We start from the raw sequence: 22,654 nt of genomic DNA, 5'->3' as shown, positions 1-22,654 counted from the left end.
ATCATTTTCCCACTCAATACAAATAGAAATGATTTTATTTTCTTCCTTCTGATTATAGAATCAATCATACAGCAGAATTTCACAAGGCAAAATGGAATTAAGGTAATTTAGTTCTGTTTCTTGAACACCACTCAGATCCATGCACAGGTTTAGGAAGGAACATTTTTCCTATGAGGAAGGATGTTTTTAATTTACTTTACACTATTTTAGTGATTCATGAATGTTCTATTAAATGTGTTTGTCTCCAACACTCAACTTTCTGCACTACTAGCTAAATATACATCATTTCTTTGATTTTGAATGAGAAGACTTCCCTGTTAAAAACAGTAGGAGCCTGTGTGGCATGGTATGAAGAACAGTTATGAGTCCATTATGATATCATATCACTAAGTTTTTAAAAACTCATTGCATATATAAAGCAACAAAATATTATATATTAAAAGGTCCATTGAAAACCTAAATTTCTCCAGTAACTAAGGTTGGAAAGGACAAAGATAGGAATTCTTTTTTAAATTAACACTTACTAAAAGGAAATCTGGGTGCATATGTAATGCTTATATGTTTATGCACTAAAAAATACTCAGCACAATAATGAGTAGTAAACCCTCCAAAGCATAAATTTAAATGTTACACTTTAACGAAAAGAACAAATCAAGAGCAGAATTCATGTTATTGCTCAGTAGAGTATCTGCCAATATTTCCTGATCCTAATCAAGTGCATAGAGGTATTAGAGAGATTTAAGAAATCCCCGTGCCTGCAGGATCTTTGGAATGGATCCATGAATGCAGACAGAGACATGTCCTCAGGAACATTCTTCTCTTTTGAGTGACGAAAATATTTTTTTTAAATCTTCGTTCATTGTATATATAATATTCATTATTCAACTTAAAATCAAAGACAGAACAAAGTTGCTTATGGAGTCATGTAAAAATATCCTCCAAATTAGGTTCAGCCCCAATACTGAAACCCTATAAGAGTCTGGATATTACTTACAATGATGTAGGAATAGTTACGGTTTCCAAAGAGTAAGAGATTTCACGGGCTTAACTGTTTAATTCATGATGGAACTTTTATGTAATTTGTTTCCCTACTACAAGTAGTTGAGAGTTGGGAACTCTAGTGATGGTCTTTACCTCTTAATGGGTCTTGTGACCGGTGATAATCACTCAGAACCTTGGTTATTTTACCTGTATTTCATATGTCTTCTCCCTCCCACTATGGAATAATTTTTATTATATTGCCTGTTTATTTACTTACAAGGCCAAGGTGGTCTCTTTCTGCAACTGTCAGATTCAGAGTCCTAAATCCTAATTCACTATCCTCAGCCTTATTTACATTGTACCTGGGTGTTCAAAAAAAATTAGACTTTTCATTATCCAAGGGTTCTTTTTTTTTTAATTTAAACAGAAGTTACATTTTGTTCACTGCATATCAGGGCAAGCTCTGATTCATGTCTGAATCTTGAATGTTTGTAGTACTGTGATAGTAGTGTATAATCATACTGGATGAAACCCTTTCAATTCTGTCAATCTGTCAGACACAAATTGTATTATGTGTATTTAACAAATTACTTTCACTAAATAACCATGAAAATACTTATTGGAAATTTATGAGTGCTCTTCGGACATCTTCCATTGATCTCCATACTGGGATGATAATTTTGCAATCTATATAAAAAAGGATTATATCAATAATGCTGATTCTCCCTCTTGAATCAATCTCATATCACAGAGGAAAGTTTTTCCTTGTTGCTCTAATAGTAAGTAAATGGAAGCATCAGTATCATCTAAGCTGCCCTCATGCTTTGATTCAATTACTTTAAAATGCTTAAGCTTTAATCCAGGATTGAAAAAAGTAATGACTATCCCCTTGTCATTAAAAAGCAAATTTTTAATATACTGGTTTATATCTTTATATATATTGGGTTGGCCAAAAAGTTTTCCCATAAGATGTTACAGAAAAACCTGAACGAACTTTTTGGCAATACATACATAATTATATATATAAATATATATGACTACATATATATTTTTTTGGAGAACTACTAAAGATGAAATAGGTAATGATAGATAGTCTCATATGTGTAATTTATTTGTATTATTTATTATTCTATGATAACTAATAGAGGTATAATCAAAGGTACTTTTAAAAGAAGAAGAATACTAATAACTTGCAGAATTGCTGGGCAATATCTGGGTTTTTTTTAACACAATCAAACAAATATATATCTAAGGGAAGATCCCAATATTTCTTATATATAAGACTTTCTACATAATTATCTGTGGAGGAGGCTGTTCTGTACATGAAAAGGGGTATCCATGTTCAGAAAATCCTGACTATTTAGAGAAGTTTGGATCTCCTGGTAATTGGGAAATGGTTTTACAATGAATTTGAGGTTTCTTCTCTATTTCTTTTCCCTGAACACTTTGTTGGTTCAAGCATGAATGGCTGCAGTTTTCTTCTTGAGAAGATGGGATATCATACAAGGACAATCTTTTATAATAGGAAAGGAGATAGTTACAAGGAGGAGTGGTCCTATATATCTGGGCAGCCAAATCAAGGATGATCTCTTTGATGAGGAGCACACATGTGATTAAAAATACAATGTTTCTTTGTGACTTTTCAATTCCATACATCCTGAAACATAGATATTTGTCCAAATATTCCCTGAGATTTATAACTATAATAAATTATAGGACATAATAGTTGTTTATCATTGAATTATAAGATGATTATATTATTAAAATTATATTCTTTAACAACTTTGTCTTATATGGAAATAAACTCCATTATCTATTCTCTAGAACCCATCTAGTTTTTTAAAGTTGAATTTATATTTATTATACACACATCTATTCTATGTACATGGAACATAGAGGAGACTGCCAGATGTAGAATCCTTTTCTAGCTGCTTTGAAAGTATAAACAATTAGACAAATACTCTTCTGTTAGTGAATGTCTTTCAACAGATTAGTGAATAAAGAATGGAAACAATTCAAAACAACAAATTGCACACACATACACAGAATCATTCATGTATTTCCATTTAAATGATTTAAAATTGCACAATTTTTAAATAGAGTATTTCAGAAATGTGAAATATGGAAAGCAGAAGACCTGATCTTCCACAAGTAATTATTGCCTCTTACATCTCTAAGGCTCTACCAGTGAGAAAATTAATTATCTGTAAATGGTAAGGTATTTTGAGTTGCCTGTGTAAATCTCCAGGCGTTTCATTGTCTTGTCATCATATATGGTTTTATAAAGTTCTTGAACAGATGCTACACACAAAATGAATCATTTTGTTGCCAAGATGAACACGTTCAATTTTCAATTCATGGTGTTATCAGTGATGAAATTATCATTAGTGAATGGATGTTAAATGTATTTCCATCCCTTTATTTGGTGTTGTGAGCAGTCTAAAGATATATAAGTCCCCATTACTGTGTTTTCATGACTCATACTGTTATGTTAATATAGTGATACATGGTAGACTAAGAAAAGGAACAATAAAGTTCAGAGGAGTCATGATTCTGGAAGAATAAGATCAGTTTAAGTGCTACATATGATTTCATCAATTAAGGCTTTCAGGGACATGTTTTGGGCCTATTCCTAGCATTCTGAAGTATTTTGGCTTAGAAAATACATATCTGAAGACATTGTATTATGATGCAGGAAACACAATTCCTAGATAACAGCACATCATAAACTTCTAGAGTTTATTCTAATTTTCTCATTTTACAAATAAAGGAGTTTGCCTTACATTACATAGCTAGTAAGAGTAAGAAGGCCAGAATTGGACTGCTTTCTTATTGTTGTTGTTTACTTTGTTTTGTTTCATTATCAGGGCACTGGTCTTCACCAGACTGCCTGTCATGACAATTAATATTTATAGGCCATATAGAATCATAGAAAATGTATGTCTTACCCTTGCACATACTTTGCTTCTGTGTTTAGGTAGGACACTCAACATTTCATAGAAGAAAAAATAGATGTTTGAGTAACTTTAGACATGGGTTATGTAATTCTAAATTACTCAAAATGGTATAAAAGCACATTTTAGATACAGCTAGAAAAGTGCTGAATGAGTTAGTGAATTAGGACAACACACACATGTGGCAGACAGAAACTTATGCAGTTTTTTTATAAATTCAGAATTACTATTTATCAATATTCTTATATTTTCCAAACACAATTTTTTAAGAATGTAATTTCTGTCATATTTCTTAGAATCAAGCATAGACAAAAAATACAATGGGTATAGTTCTCATGATATTTCATTGATTTAAAACTTCACATACACACAATATGTAATATAAGTGTTGTTAGAATTATGATACATATAGAGATGATGGTATTGGATATTGGTATTTCTACTATCCCATTTTCTAAGATCTCTGCCTGAAGTGACTACATTTACGTGGTAGTGCTTGTAAGTTAAAATAAAGATAATTATTTCAATGAATTTATCATTGGAATACTAGAAAGACAGCTTTATAACACTAAGGATTATATTTTTCTTTTTTAGTAAATTTTATTTTAGAGCAGCTTTAGGTTCACAGCAAAATTGATCAGAAAATGCAGAGTTCCCAGATACCTGCTGGTCCCACAAAAGCCAAGCCATCCCCAATGTAAACATTTTATACCAGAGTGGTACAGTTTTTATAATTGATTAATCTACATTAATACATTTTTATCACCCAAACTCATTAGTTTACATTAGGATTCACTGTAGATGCTATACATTCTGTAGGTTTTGACAAATGCATAGTGATATGTATTCACTATAATGGTATAATACTGCATATTTTCACTCTCCCATAAATCCACTGTGCATTGTCTGTTCATCCCTCCCTGGCAACCACTGATCTTTTAACTGCTTCCAGAGTTTTGCCTTTTCCAGAATGTCATATAGTTGAAATCATACACTATGCAGACTTTTCAGATGGACTTCTTTCACTTAGTAATAAGCATTTACAATTCTTTCATATGTTTTCGTGGCTTGATTCCTCATTTTGTTATAGCACTGAATAACACTCAATTGCCTGGATGTGCCACAGTTTATTTATCCATTCACCTACTGAAGGACATTACGGTTGCTTCCAAGTTTTGGAAATTTTGAATAAAAATGCTATAAACATCTGTTTGCAGGTTTTCATGAGGACATAAGTCTTTGACTCATTTGGGTAATACCAGAGAGCATAAATCTCAGATCATAAGAGTATGTGTAGCTTTGTAAGAAAACACCAAACTGTCTTCCAAAACGGCTGTGACAATTTGGAGTCCCTCCAGCAGTGAATGGGAATTCCTGTTGCTCCACATCCTCACCAGCATTTGGTGTTGTTAGTGTTCCAGATTTTAGGAATTCTAATAGCTCCGTAGTGGTATCTCCTTGTTTTAATTTGCCTTTTCCTGATGTCATATGATTTGGACCATCTTTTCGTGTGCTGTTTTGCCATATGTATATCTTCCTTGATGGGGTGTCTGTTAAGCTCTTCAGCCCATTTTTAAAATAAGGTGATCTGTTTTGTTACTGTTGAATTTTAAGAGCTTTCTGTGTATTTTGGATAATGCATCTTTGTCAGATGTCTTTTGTAAATATATTTCCTAGTCTGTAGCTTGTCTTCTCACTCTCTTGACAGTGTATGTCACAGAGCAGACATTTTTAATTTTAATGAAATCCAGCTTATCAATTATTTATTTCATGGATTATGCCTCTTGTGGTATCTATAAAGTCATTACCATATTCAAGGTCACCTAGATTTTCTCCCATGTTATATTCTAAGAGGTTTTTGGTTTTGTGCATTATATTTAGGTCCATGATCCATTTCCATTTTGAGTGAATTTCCATGAAAGATATAAGGTTTGAATTCAGATTATTATTATTTTTTTTTGGCATGTGAATGCCCATTTGTTGAAATAACAATATGTTGGGTTTTTTAAATCATATGCAATTTAAAATGGATTGTTTCATTATTTACAATATAATTTATTTTAGTCTCTATATTTTAAATTATTTATTTTTAAAAAAATTCTATTGGAGTATAGGTGATTTACAATGTTGTATTAGTTTCTGCTGTATAGCAAAGTAAATCAGTTATACATATACATATATCACTCTTTTTTAGATTCTTTTCTCATATAGGCCATTACAGAGTATTGAGTACAGTCCCTTGTGCTATACAGTAGGTCCTTATTAGTTAACTATTTTATATATAGTAGTGTGTATGTGTCAATCCCAAACTCCCAGTATATGCCCCCACCGTAGCCCCTGGTAACCATAACTTGTTTTCTAAATCTGTAGTCTCTATATTTAATCCTTGAGTGCCATTAACACTACATATTATGTCTGACAAGGCATAACATATAAGAGAGAAAAATGTCAAGTTATAAAGATTAGTATCATTGGGTCTGAATTTCCTGAAGCCACAGTGTTGAATGTGAATGTAAAACAGTGAGCTTAGCAGGACTCTTCTTAGCAGTGTCCTTTATAAGGTTTGTATTATAACCCAGGAGCTTTTTAGTACAATTTTGTACCTTTTTGTTTCAGCTGGAGTCATATGGCAAATACGTTTCTTTATGATTCATCTCTTTTATATATATTCGGATGGAAATTTGGAAGGAATATGAGAAATATATGAGAGTAATACGAGAAAAAATGTCACTCCTCAGGAATGCTACATTTAGTGAATTAGGAAAGTGTTTGCTCTCCACTAGAAAGAGTACCTGCACTAGTGATGCTTAAGAGCTGTGTGCCATTGCTGCATATAAAACCAAAAAGCCTGGAAATAACTGATCTCTAAATCACAGAAAATTATTTTCTTCCCAGCTCTCATATTGAGTTACATAATCATGGGAAAAGAATCCATCAAAATAGGAATGTAATGATTCATAGTGCCAGCACTGGGTAAAAATGTTAGTCTCAGCACTTCTAGGGAAGACATTAAAAAATGAAGCAGCTAGCAATAATGCACATGCATATATGTGTTAATGTATAAAGACATGTAAAATAATGTCAAAATAAATTTTCAAAATTATATTTATGCAGTTCACAGGTCCAAAAACATTGCTAGTGATGCCTAAATGATTCAAGATGAGGTAATGTCCAAATCCATATCACATTATATATCCGGATGTGATTAGACTTCAGTTTTACTATAGGGTCATAGCTCACCAAACAATTTCCTGTTGCCTTTGTCAAAGTTAATACTGCCTTTTCTGTATTGCTACTACCCTTCTCTGAAAAATTCCAGATTAAAGGGGTACATTATATCTGAGTTTCTTTAGCTGATTTTTTTCCCTCTGCAATACATTTTTTTTAACCCTAGAGGAACAGAATTCTAAAGAAAAATAATTGCAAATGACCTTGACCTTTTCACTTGAAAATTAACTTCTCTGATAATCAGTCCTTTTGCTTTGGACTTCAGTAAAATAATAATGCAATGACACATAATTGTGTAATTAGTATTAAATTCAAAGGAAAGATGAATTGATCTAGGACTAGTGTTTCATCCTGGGATATTTATTCCTTTCAAAAGCACATTTTTTTTACCCTTTTCTCTAGTGTATGAGTCACACATAGTTACAGCAATAAAACTTCAAACAGAATTTTAAAAAAGCATTTAAAGTAGCTCTCAAAAATTGTTGATGACTCAACCTTTTGTGAGTCAATTACAAGAAGAGAGGTTATTAACTGATATGTGAAGATATGTGAGGATCTTATTTGTAGATCTTGTTTAGAGAACAAATATTGTTTAGAAAGATTAAATGAATATAATGCAGCATTTTGGCTAGGAAGAAATATATGTATGTAATTCACAGAGGTGGCAGATTCTGAAGGATACTTCATTTGTCAGTCATTGTGACTATGCTAATTAAAGATGAGAAATTTTTAAAAATCTAAAATAAAAAGCAAAAGAACAATCAAGTTTATTGTTTAAATTACACAGAAAGTTTCAGGAAAAATGATAATGAGAGTCAGAATTACCTGCAATCAATCCTATGAAATTTTAGGGACTTTTTCGTTATCATTATTTGGAGCCAGACTTTAATTCACTGGATGTTTAAATTGTGGTAATAAAAGGAGTCTCACAAATTGATCTCAAGTGATCTGCAGAATAAAGGAATTTCCAATCTTTCATTATTTTTACGAGAAATATTGCTGGATTAAGTGAATCTATTCCCTCAAACTTAATTTTAGTTCATAGCATCAATTTTATAAACAAAGACAAAATCTTAACTGCTAATAAAACTGTCATTGACTGCTTTATGTTTGATCTCCTCTTATCCAGAGTTGAATATGCTATACAGATAAAAGGAGGTTGGCAAGAAAGAAAGTATAAACATACAGATAATTAGCCTGTGAAGACTTTCAAATGAATCATCCTTTTTCTAAATAGTTTTCTCAAGATATCTGGTGAGTTTAAGAAAACAATATCTAGATATACTGAGTGGTAAAGTGGAAAGTGTATATACTATCCAAGGAGAATTAATATTTGTAAAAGACAAGAAACACATTGTACCTCTATAAAATCCAAAATGATAATTTATACTGTTTTAATAACTTTGGAAATATTATAATTTTCTATAAAATAACAAAATATATTCTAATCTAATATTAAAGAAAAATTAAAATGATCATACTTCTTAATTGGAGAGGAGTTAATAAAGAAACTGCCATTTTGACTATACCCACTGCTGTGATAAACAAGATTTAATGCCTCTTTATTCTTTTTAATTTTGAAATCAAAGCCAAACTCTTAAGTAATATACATGTCAAATGCAAACTGTCTCATTTACATTTCATTTAAGCAGTACTTTTCTCACTGTTACATTGTTATTGCATTTGTCTGGACAGGTTTTTTCATTTCTGTTTCACTATTAAAGACGGTGCTTGGGCCACAGTGACTGAAGTAATGAGCACTTAAGAATGTGGACTTTGGATGGTGTCAAATGGTTAGCACCACTGCTGGCAACAGTATGAGTAGATGACTGCATTTACTCACTTTTTGAGATATTGCTCACATATATATTGAAGCTATTCTCTCCTGGGTACTTAGAACTTTAGGCATCCAACGTGGGTGAAAAGGAAGCCTCAGCGAGGCTGCTGGGAAGACTTGCTCATGGCAGGGTCACCGTCGCAGCAAGAGTTGGGCTCTCTGACCTGGATTTCAACATCAGCTTCCATTCAAGTAATTCCCTTTAACCTTGAATGGCCTGAATTCTATTAAGAACCTAGGATCCTTCTAATATGTCTTAGATCATGACTAAACTGAGAAAATAAATGCAATGCAACAGTTGGCTCCAAAAGGAACATGTCTTTACATAGCAGTAAGGCCAGTTGATCACAGAACATATTAGTTAGGAAATATCTGGAAATTAGAAGAGTTTTTATGAAACAGAATTTATTTTTATGTAGGCATTTACTGACATTTAAGTATATCCAAGGGTATGGAAGTTTGATTTTAAAATGTAATTGAAGTATATTAGTTCAATAAGTCCTGCTCACCTTATTGAGTGCAAATTATAGGCTGAAGCACTATAGAGTATAAAATGTTTAAAAAAATAACAAGTTTTATTCTTCCAATAGCTTTTCATTTTATAAGAGAGACTTAGCACCCCATCCAAAATACGTAACTAGCTGTGATTAATTTTGTATGAGCAATTTACTTTACGCAAGTGTCTTTCAAACTTCAGTATTACAAAATTCCCCAACCACTTTTTGATCATTAATAGAAAATTGAAAATTAGATTATATATGTTTCAGCAGCTAATCCAAGTCTTTTCCACATTTCTCAAAATTTAAACACAGATTAATGAATAATTTATTTTGCACTGTATTCAGAAACTCAAAAACTGACTCTTCTTTAGCCAAAAGACCTATGGATTTTTTCTGAACATTTTGCGCATATTCCTATATTTTGGTTTATGCTATTCCTTCTGTTTCTAAAACGCTCAGCCCATGACTTCCCTTCTCAGTGAGTCTTGCCATAATAGCCTCAATAATTTTCATTAGACAGTAGAATATATTGCCTTATATAGTTATCTTTCTTGTTATTATCCAATCTCTGTGTCTAGATTGCAAAGCCTTTGACGTCAGAAGGTATATTTTATACTTCCTTGTGTTCCCACATTTAACTGAGGAGTATATATATGGCAGGAACTCAAACACATATCCATAATTATACAGTAGGTAATTTTTGTTCTTTGTCAAACTCCATCAACTGTTTGAGAAAAATGTTTTTTCCTTGGAATATCATCATTGTTGAAAATCTATATTTGAAATATTCTTTAAGCACTGGAACCATGTGTACTAATTCACTAGGAAATATTAATTTGATACTACCACTGTCGTCTTCTAAGAAATGAAAGGAATAGGAATTTGCTCCTGTTAACATGTATATTCTATATTCCAAAATCTAATTATTGGACAAGAAAATTATAAATATTCTCTGGGAATGTTTGATTAGTTCATTAAAAATTATTATAATGAGAACACTTAAGATGAAATTTACCCTCTTCACAGATTTTTAAGTATATAATGTAATATTGTTAACTATAAGCAAAATATCGTACAGCAGAACTTATCCATCTTGCATAACTGAAACTTTATACCTCTTCATTAGCATCTCCCCATTTCCCCCTCCTTCCAGCCCCTAGCAACCACCATTTTGCTCTCTGCTTTGCTTCTATTAGTTTGACTATTTTAAATACCTCATATAAATGGATCATGCAGAATTTGTCCTTCTGCGACTGTCTTATTTCTTAGCATAATATACTCAAGATTCATGCATGCTGTAGCATACTGCAGGATTTTCTTTTTCAAAGGCTGAACAATATTTCATTGTGTGTATATATCATATTTCCTTTATCCTTTCATCTGTCATGGACAGTTGGTTGTTTCCACATCTTGACTATTATGAATAATGCTTCAATGAACATGGAGGCACTAATGTTTTTTCAAAAATCTTGATTTCAATTCTTCTCAATAAATACCCAAAAGTGGGATTTCTGAATCATGTGGTAGCTCTATTTTTAGTTTTTGAGAAACCTGCATATTAATGGTGGGAAAACTGTATATCCACATGCAAAACAATTAAATTGAACCCTTATCTTACATCATACAAGAAAATCAGTGTATAACAGATTAAAGACATTAAGGTAAGTCCCTGGAACTGTAGCACTCCTAGAAGAACACATAAGATAAAAGCTATATGCACTGGTCTTGGCAATGATTTCATAGTTGTGATGCAAAAAACACAGGCAGCAAAAGCAAAAATAGACAAGTTGGATTTTTATCAAACTAGAATGCTTCTGCAAAGCAAAAGAAACAGTCAAACAAATGAAAAGACAACCTATAGAATGGGAAAAAATATTTGTAAACCGCACATCTGATGAGGGGTTAATTTCCAAAAATATGCAAGGAACACCTACAACTCAATAGCAAAAATAGCCAATAACTCGATTAAAAAATGGGCTAAGTACTTGGATAGACATTTCTCCAAAGAAGACATACAAATGGCCAACATGTATATGAAAATGTGCTCAAAATCACTAATCATCAGAGAAATGCAACTTACAAACCACTATGAGATATCACCTCAAACTTTTTAAGATGGCTATCATTAAGAAAACAACCAAAAGGTCACAAGTGTTGATGAAGATGTTGAGAAATTGAAACACATCCACTATTGATGGGAATTCAAAAGGTGCAGCCATTCATAGAAAAGAAAACTATATTTTACTGAGAAATTTTAGCATCTTGGTGATGGTGATTTAAGACAATAGCAGAAGATAAAGTTACTTATAATTTTACTCTTTTTTCCTAAAATTCTTATATTGTGTGAGGATGGTGACTTACTGTCTTCCAACTTAGAATTGTCTATTTGGTCAACTGATTAAGAACGCGGGTGTTGCAATAGATTGGTTGTTAAAGAAATTGAGAAAAACAGTTTATTCTGTTATATTCCGGTCATATTATAGCATCTATCTTTTTCTCATGTTAAAACACTAAGGGTTTTGTTTTGTTTTGTTTTGTTTTTTTTGCAGTACGTGGGCCTCTCACTGTTGTGGCCTCTCCCATTGCGGAGCACAGGCTCTGGACACACAGGCTCAGCGGCCATGGCTCACGGGCCCAGCCGCTCCGTGGCATGTGGGATCTTCCCGGACCGGGGCACGAACCCGTGTCCCCTGCATCGGCAGGCGGACTCTCAACCACTGCGCCACCAGGGAAGCCCAAACACTAAGGATTTTAATTTATTAGCATATTACCTTCATATTATTATAGATTGTTAAAGATCATAGCAAGAAAGTATTTTTGAAGTCAGCAGTCACATCAAGGATTGTGTTTTATTTATAAAGTAGTTTTGGAGAATTTACAAAATAAGGATACACAGCAAGGAAGAAAAAACTTGTGAGAAAGTGTTTTAATTGAAGTTCTTTTAAAATGTTTGATTCAGATTTGCCAAATTAAACAAAGATGTCAATGGACAAATGCAGTGTAAATAGTTCTATGCTTTAATGCATCCTGTAATTGCTGATGTCACACCTGCCTTCCAGGGAAAGGTATAAAACATAAGAAAAGTGAAAAATTATTCCAGAAATTGTTAAAGGTACTATTCACTGATGTGTTAGGATCAGTATTAGTGGGAGGTCATAAGGTTGTTGACAAAATATTTGGAATCAAAAGCCGAGAAATAACAATGAGTTTGGAAGAGACTGAAGCAAATGCAGGAAAGGTATTTTTTCAGGTTATCTACAAGCAGTAAATAGAAAATCTGATAACTTTCAGCCACAAATAGTTAAGCCTACATGTAAAACAAAAGTAATTTACTGTATCCTAATATATAATATTAATACTGTATTGAATTAGCTTGCTATTAAATCATAAAAACATTGGAATATAAATATCTTTGTTTCTTACTTTATTATATAGTTATTCTACACTTGAAGAACATTAAATTTCTATAAACCATGATATGAGATTTTCATATATGTCTATTAAATTTGTTAGAATTTGTCTTCTTAGTGTACAAAGTCTTAATTTTAAGTTTTTTTGGATTGATTTGCCTTGAGAATACTTTGAAATATTTTAACTCTCTAACTGGGTCCAAATATTTTGCATATTTCTAAATGATAAATTATAATAGGCACTTAAGACATTTTTATTCACGATTTTTTTTGAAGAATAAAATGGGGTTTATTTTTGCTTACTTTGATTTTTTTCAAGTTTTTTAGTAATCACTTGATTCTTTATTTAGAGACGCCTCATAAATAATGTGATATGTTCTCAGAAAAAAAAAAAAAATCTTGATAAAGTCACTTGATAAAGTCACCTGGGTTAAAATACATATTTGAAAGACTGCACAAAAAAAAGAAAATGGTCAGAAGAACCTAGGGGCAAGACGGGAATAAATGTGCAGACCTACCAGAATGGACTTGAGGACACGGGGAGGGGTCAAGGGTAAGCTGGGACAAAGTGAGAGAGTGGCATGGACATATATACACTACCAAATCTAAAAGAGATAGCTAGTGGGAAGCAGCGGCATAGCACAGGGAGATCAGGTTGGTGCTTTGTGACCACCTAGAGGGGTGGGATAGGGAGTGTGGGATGGAGACACAAGAGGGAAGAGATATGGGGACATACGTATATGTATAACTGCTTCACTTTGTTACACAGCAGAAACTAACACACCATTGTAAAGCAATTATACTCCAATAAAGATGTTAAAAAAGAAAAACAAAAAAGCAGCAAAAAAAACCAAGGTGCCAGTCAGTGAATGCAGAAAGATGCTAAAAATGATTGCACTGAATAAATATTATGATCATTACTTTGGACTCATTGAGCATGATGCCTCTTTTTCTGCAATTGATTTCTGTTTCCTACTAAAGTTGTTCCAATGTCCTTCTTTTATTTAAATATCCCATAATAAAAGCACCATGTCTACTGAACATTCTTGCTGTTATAAATTGAAACATTCCTTGTATTCATCATATCATCATAAGTTATGCTTATGATCCATGCTGACATGGATCTCAGGGTATCTTTAACACTCTTGATGGGTGATAATGACTCTAAAGAGCAGAGATACCTCTTGGTTTTTAAATTAAATTTTTATAGTAGCAGGTCCTTGTCTGTAAATTGTGTTCTTCTTGTACGAGGTCTATTTTCAAGATTTATTTGACTTTATTCTAAGTTGATTTACATTTCATTTCCTTGGCTTTTTATGTTTTCTAGTTTTCTTGCTAACTGGCAATTCATGTCTAGCTCTACTAGTACAGTTAAGAGGCACTGTTCATGAGTGATCATTTATGATTTAAATAGGTCAAATATACCTGAGATGCTGGAAGCAGTTAACAAAACTATTAAATACAATATGTGACATTTCCAAATTATTATTATTTTTTAAACATCTTTATTGGAGTATGATTGCTTTACAATGGTGTTAGTTTCTTCTTTAAAACAAAGTGAATCAGCTATACATATACATATATCCCCATATCCCCTCCCTCTTGAGTCTTCCTCCCACCCTCCCTATCTCACCCTTCTAGGTGGTCACAAAGCACCGAGCTCATCTCCCAGTACTTGGATCTAACTGGAGGTTTAGAGTCAGTATAATCTTAAATGTCTCAGTTAAAAGACTCTACAAATCTATACGTTTCTATGCCTTTAAAATATATTTGCCAAAAAGGTTTTTTAAAATGTTATTATAGGTATTAAAATAAAACACCTTAATAATTAAATGTATTGTCCTTTTATTTTTTAACACGATAATTCTTTAAAAATAAGGCATCTTAGTTGGCCACAATCTGTTAAACATTCTCCAGGAGAAATTTCTGGAGTTAGGTTTTTTTTCAAAAAAAATGTTATTTCTGGTGTTCTCTACGCTCACCTTTTTTTTCTGTACTGTGACATTGGCCTGCTCATTGTTCTGTCTACATCACTGCTATTATTCAAAACATTTATAGTGAACTTTTAAAAAATGTCCTTGGATAACTGTGGTTCCAAAGGTTAATTGTTTTTTGTTTTTTTTTTCAAGATGTAATAAATCAAAATAAACAAAGCCCCTCTTCCTTCCCCAGTCTGATCAGATCTGATCTTCAGACTTTTTACAGTTGACTCTCTCTCTGCCAGAAAATACTTCTCTCTTCGCTTTGAATGGACAATGTTACCTCATTTATTAGTTCTAACCTCAGACTTGCCCGAAGTTCCATCCTGGACAAATCCTTGGGTGTATACACTCACTTAAGACTACATACCCCTTTTCAAACACTAATAACACTTATACTTTTATACTTATTTGTGTATTTACTTGATTAAAACTTCTTTTTCCCTAGTAGACTGTGAGCTCCAGAAAGTCATATTGTTTCTTTTCTTGCTCACTATTTTATTTCCAGAAGCCAATGCAAGATACAACATTTAACAGACACTGGATGAATGTGTGAAGAATGAACGAACAAATGAAATTTAAAATTTTCAGAAAGCAGGTTTCATTAGGCATAGAAACCTGGCAAAAAAATTATATCCAAAATACTGAAATTTTAAAACCCACAATTTTCATATTACTGGAAAGACAGCTTTGGAACATAATTTATGGCTAAGATGAATTCATGACTCCTGTGTGCTGGTTGAGTAATTCCTGTCAATGTGTTACTAGGTGGAAACTCTAGCTTCCTTATTTCTAAAATTGGAATAAGAAAACACACTCAGTGCTGAGTAGGAGGCTATTATGCGTGTTAAATGAACAACGTATGTAAATATTTAACATCATGTCTGCTGTATAGAACTTAATAGACATAATCTATTAACATTTTCACCAATGCTCATCAAATGTCAATACGAGCTACCTACCATGTTGTATGGATAATAATGATCGCCTGCCTTTGACTTTAATGAGGAAGCTATGATTTAATGAATAGTTAAGTAATAATGAGATTATAAAAAATACAGTATAACCTCATTTCTTTGGGAAAAGAAAAAATGTATCTATTAATCATGGAGAGTCAACAAAGAATACAATGAATAAATAACACATACGGCTTCCTCTAAAAGAGTAAAACAGTATTGTTTGCGTCCTGAAAAGTGCCAAAATGTTTCACATAGTAGGAAAACAAGCATATCTTAGAGAGAAATTATGAGCAACAGAAATCGATATTTGTTAAGTGGGTTGCGCCCCAGCGTCATTATGCCATTTTAAGCCAAGTACAACTGTGATGAAGCACTAAGTGTGGACCAAATGCCCCTCGCGTTATCACAGGAACGTGGTTAGCATAAACATTTTAGAAAAATGTCAACAGAATTTAACAAACCAATAATTAGCTGGTTCACATGAAATAGAGAGTGAAGTCCCAGTTTACTATCATTTTCATGGAACTATTCACTAAAGGTCTGGTATTAGTTTTCTATTATTGCTCAACAAGTTATCCCCCAAATTAGAAGCATAATACAGTAGGCATTCATTATTCACTGTTTCTGTGGGTCAGAAAATCATAAGCAGCTTTGGCTCTGGGTCTCTCATTAGGTGACATCAAGGTATTGACTGGGGTGCTGTCCTTTGAGGGTCTGACTGTGACTGGAGGGCCTGCTTCCTACATAGCTCCCTCTACATAGCTCAATCTACATAGCTCACCCTTGTGGATGTTCACAGGATGCCTCAGTTCTTTGCAATGTGTCCTTCCTCGTGGTCTACTGAAGGGTCCTCACACCAGCTGGCTTCCCCAGAACAAGTGATACAAGAGAGAAACGTGTACACCACAATGTCTTCTATAACCTCACCTTGGAAACCACACACTGCTATTTCCTCAATACCCTAGCAGTTCCATAAGTCAGTCCTAGGTTACATGGGAGGAGAAGAGAGGACAGTGTATTATGAAGCAGTAATCAATGGGAGTCACCACAGTCTTGGATCATTTAGCAGTTACAGTTATAATAAAATGCAATTAGTTATATAATTTTGGAGATTCTGAATTGCATTCTACTAAAATTACCTTATGAAATGAGCTTTTATGGGTTATGTTAACATTAACAGTAGGATAAATAATGTGTTCATTTGTACTCATATTTGATAGTCTTAATTTATCAATATTCCATTCCATTCTCCACAGTCCACTGAGAATTATCTTCAAAGTTATAAAATAAACATTTTCACTTCCTTTTTGTGAAAAGAAAATGCACTCAATAGCTTGCCATTCTCAAATGAACTAATTATGTATTATCAACTACCATCCGTGTAACTGAACTTGATAATATAAGGTAGTGAAGGGGATTCATGCTTTGTATTCCATACAACTCAATGTGTTCACATACTGGACCACTGAAAGATGTCTGTGGAGAGTTATAGCATGTGACCCTTCCTAACTCACTCAGGCCAATTACCAGTTGAATCTAAGGGTAGATTAATAGCTTCCACTAAGAACACGTTTTATTCTAATTGGTTTAGAAACAACTGTGCTGCAAGTACAGAATAAGAATAATAATGAATGAGACTGCCAGCTTCCAACCAGCCTAGCTAGCTAGATTCTTGGTATTTTTTGTTTGCTTCTTTCTTTTCCCTCAATATTTCAGAAAGCCAAAATTCAAATTGATTTCATTTCTTCCTAAGAAACAGCCTGAATGTGATGACAGCAAACACTTAAAATTTCAGTTGGTCAAGGAGCCTCAAAAAATCTCACCTAAATGATCATCATCATGTGTACCAGGGTATTCATCCCCATGTTGATCTGAAGTAATGTGCAGCTTTGAATACAACTGCTTGAATTATAGGTCTTCCATTTCTAGGGAAAAAATGTGGCTTGCATGTATTCTTATTGACTTTCTCTTTGCAATTTTCTTCAGAGGCATTTCATCAATACAGAACCTTTGCAGAGTACCAGTATATATCTCAGAGTTAGGCATCTCTTTAGGATCCATAAATATTAGAGTGCATGCTTCTGGGAGCAGGCATATTTGTTAAATGGTCCAGTTTCTTTGATCTAGAGGTCTGCTAATGCTCTGATGCCACAAGATGTGAAGCATCTGTTACTATTCATCAGTGGCTAAGAAGATTTATGGCTTTCCATTAATCAACTGGAAGAGAGGTCTATTTATTCACTTAGGTGGCAGGTCCTCTGTGATTACAAGAAGCACATGAAGAGAGGGAACACAGTTTCAAGAGAGCGAAGCACAAAGACAAGTAAATGACTGACAAATAAGTAAGAGGGAAAGCATGTAACATCACACCCCAGGAGGCCTCCCAGATTTTTGCTTTTGTAATAACTTCTTTACATAAGGAAATATTCTTATAAGACAGTGATATATTAACTCTATCACTTTCAACTTTCATTTTTAAAGAGCTGCTACATATGTAATTCCTTAAAGTGTTTTCAACATTTAAAAAATAACGTTTTCATTAAAAAAAGAGGAAGCCTGAAAGCCTTGCTCTTCCACTTAACATCACTACAGATTAATTTCTAGCTACTTCCTTTTATATTTAAGAGTGTGAGAAATTTGTTGAGAGGGTACACACATGCATGCACATTTATTTGGTGGCTAAAAGTTAAGACATTTTAAATATTAAAAAACAACAATCTAATAATAAAATGGAGAAATCATAATAGTATTTATTACTTTTTAAAAACTCTCCAAGTGGGATTTTCTTTCAGCTACACACAGCTGGTTAAACATTCAGAAATCAATTAAGGTAATCCATCAAATGAAATGGGTAAAGAAGAAAAAAAATCATACGGTCGTATGAATAGATGCAAAAAAAGTCATTTGAAAAAATTCAAATTCCATTCATGATAAACATTCTCAGAAAACTAGGAAAAGGGAGAACTTCTCCAACTTGATAAAGAACTGAAAAATCTATAACTAACATCATACTTAATGGTGAAAAACTAGAAGGAATAAGTAAAACTGCCTTTTCACAGACTATATGATTTTCTATTTAGAAAACCCCAAATAATAGAAAACAAAAAACACACAAAATCCTCCTGGAACTAGTAAGTAATTATTTCAATGTTTCAGGTTATAAAGATAATATACAAGAGCTAATAGCCCTGTATAAAGAAAAGCAATGAACAGTAGGAATTTAAAATTTAAAAAACGCAACATCGTTTACATTAGTAGAAATGAAGGAAAGGAAGGAAGGAAGGAAGGAAGGAAGGAAGAGGGAGAAAGAAGGAAGGAAGGAAGGAAAGAAAGAAAGAGAAAGAAAGGGGGAGGGAGGGAGGGAGGAAGAAAGGCCTAGGTATAAATTTAATAAATTATGTGCAAGGTCTATAGGAGGAAAATGGAAAACTCTGATGAAAAAATCAAAGATGATCTAAATAAATGCACAGCTATTACAGATTCATGCATGGAAAGATTCAAAGATCAGTTATTCCATACCTGATCTATAGATCTGATGCAATCTCAATTAAAATTCCAGTAGGTTATCTTGTGAATTATCAATTGGTTCTACAATATAGAGAAAATAAAAAGATCCCAAATAGCTACCAAAATGCTAAAGAGAAAAAAAGCAGAGATTGGACACTACCTAACTTCAAGATTTAATATTAGGCTACAATAATTAAGACAGTGTGGAATTGGTGAGAATGAACACACAGATAAATGAAAGATAATAAAGCCAGAAACAGATCCACACACATATAGTCAATTGATTTTTGATAGATGAGTAAAAGAAATTTTATAATGAAAGAATAATCTTTTCAACAAATGGTATTGGAACACCCAGACATCCAAATGTAAAACAATGACTTTAGATACAGACCTTACAGCTTTCATGAAAATGAACTCAAAATGAATCACAGACATAAAAAAATGCAAAACTGTAGAACTTCTAGAAGATAACATAGAAGCAAATCTCAGTGAGCTTGCTTTTGGTGATAATTTTTTAGAGAGACAAAACCTAAAAAGCTCAGTCTATGAAAGAAAAAATTGATACTTCGGACTTCATTAAAATTAAAAAAAAAACTGCTCTGCAGGACACTGTTATGAGAATGAAAAGAGAAGTCACAGGGAGAAAATCTTTGCAAAACACATATTTGATAAATACTGTTATGCAAAATATGCAAGTAACTCTTAAAACTGAACAATAAGAAAAACATTAAAATGGGCAAAGTTCAGAACAAACATTTCAGCAAAGAAGATATACAGATTGCAATAAGCATGCGAAAAAATGTTTACCATCATATATTATTAGGGATTTTCAAACTGAAACAACATTGAGATACTACTATAAACCTATTAGAATGGCTGAAATCTAAAACAATGACCCTAAATCCTGGTGAGGATGTGGAACAAAGGTACTCTCATTCATTGCAGATGGGAAGGCAGGATGGTCCAGCTACTTTGGAAGACAGTTTGGCAGTTTCATAGAAAGCTAAACAGGTTTACTCTACAATCCAGAAATAATACTCCTTTGCTCAAGTGAGGTGACAATTTATGTCCACACATGAACCTGCACCTAAATGTTTATAGGAGCTTTATCCACAATACACACACAGCTTCTGAAAAAAGATAAATGTTTCTTCCATCTGAAACAGCATAACCAAAACAACAGATAGAGAACTTAAAATATAAACAATGATATATTGAGCATTTATTTGTATTTTTTGTTGTAAGAGGTATAAAGCAAGAGGGACCAACTCTCTCCATTGCTGACTTCACAAAAATTAGAAGTAACCAAGATTTCCTTAAATAAGGGGATAAACACACTGTGGTACATGCATACAATGGAAAATGTGTGGGAGGATTTCCCCCTACTTCTCTTGGTTCTTTTGGCTGCTCTAATAATTAAATGGGCACAAGGCAAATTAAGAAGAGAAAACAAACAAACAAATTTAATTTTGTACATACGGAGAGCCCATAGACCTGGAACCTAAGATGTGACAAAAAGCAGTCTGTTTATATACCTTTTAGACGAAGAAACAATAAATTTGTGAATATCTGACAAGACAAAGAAACTTAGGCTTGGGTAAAAATTAGTGAAGAAACTTAACAGTTTATTTCTACAGTCTTTTAGGCCTTGAATTCCTTCTCTTTGGCCATAACGAGGTCTCTACCTCCTGGCACAGGGAGGGTACTTTTCACATGTGAGATTTATTTCCTGCTTTCAGAGGCACAGAGAGCAGGGTCAGAGTGTCCTACTTGCATAAGCCATTTCCCAAGTAATTTTAACTTAAGATAATCAATATGCTACTTTGACATATTTGGGGGTGGCCTGCTCTGAGTCCTATCAAATGTTATTCAGCAATAAAGAGAAATGAATTATCAAGTCACAAAAAGTCATGAAGGAACTTCAAGTGCATATTGCTAAGTGAAAGAAGGCAGTCTGAAAAGGCTACATACAGTGTGATTCCAACTATATGACATTCTGGAAAAGGCAAGGCTATAAAGACAGTAAAAAACCGGTGATCACCAGTGGTTCAGATGAAGGGGAAGGGGTGAGTCAGTGGAGAATAGGACATTTTTTAGAACAGTATTATACTGTAATGGTAGATGCATGGTGTAATGAATTGGCCAAACCAAAACATTACAACACCAAGAGTAAATCCTGATATCAATTCTGAACTTTAATTAAAGTCATGTATTAATATTGGCTCATCAATTCCCATAAATGTACCACACTAATGCAAGATGTAAATAATAGTGGAAATGACGTGGAGAAAGAGAAGGAAGGATATGAGAACCCTCTGTTATTTCTGCCCAACTTTTCTGTAAACTTGAAACTGCTCAAATAGTCTATTAAATAGTCTATTAATAGTCTATTAAAAAACACATTTTTATTACTCTCACTATTAAAACCGTATAATTATATTTGTAGGATATTATTATAAAAATAAAATAGAAGATACATATTTATCCTTAGAAGTGTAAGACATTCTGAGACATTCTGAGCTAATTATTTACACATCAACTTCCAGAGGTAAGGTTTTGTGCTTCATTAGAGATTTTTTTAAATCCAATGTGATTTTAAACTATTGCCTTGGATTCTATTTTTATTGACATTATATTTATCATTTTAACTCTTTATAAAAGTATAAGAACTCTAAACCACACTGCAATAGACACATATAACGCCTGAAAAAAGATGTGTCATTTTCATCTGAAAGAGCACAACCAAAATTTATATATACAGCCTAAAAGATAAATGATAATTTATTGAGTGTATATTCACATTTTTCATTGCAAGGTATAAAGAGGTACAAAGTAGGAGGAGCCCACTGTTTCCATTAGTAAATAATTGATTAGACTTAAAGCAGGACATTCTGAAAGTCATATTTATAATATATAAATATATTAAAATATATAGTTTATGTTCAATAACATTATGGTTTATGTTCAATAATGTTATTGAACATTATTGAATATCTTCAATAATGTTGTTGAACATAAACAATAGCATTATTCATCCATTCACTCCTAATAGCCAACCCCAGTGCTTGACATACAAGAGGAAACTTCTAAATATTGATTAATAGACATATGTTCAGTCCGTTCTAACAAATGTCTCATGATCTGCTAAGGTTACACTCATTCTATTCTTCACTCAGGATCATGAAGTTGCTAATTCATTTTGAAACTTCATATTTCAGGATCATTTCTGGATAAACATTTCTTTCTGCATTTCCTGATTCAAACTTTTCAAATCCTTCACAATGAAGAGAGTGTGG

This window comes from Hyperoodon ampullatus (genome assembly GCF_949752795.1).
Source record: "Hyperoodon ampullatus genome assembly, contig: scaffold_330, whole genome shotgun sequence".
NCBI lineage: Eukaryota > Metazoa > Chordata > Mammalia > Artiodactyla > Ziphiidae > Hyperoodon > Hyperoodon ampullatus.
Note: the sequence above shows the minus strand (reverse complement) of the source record.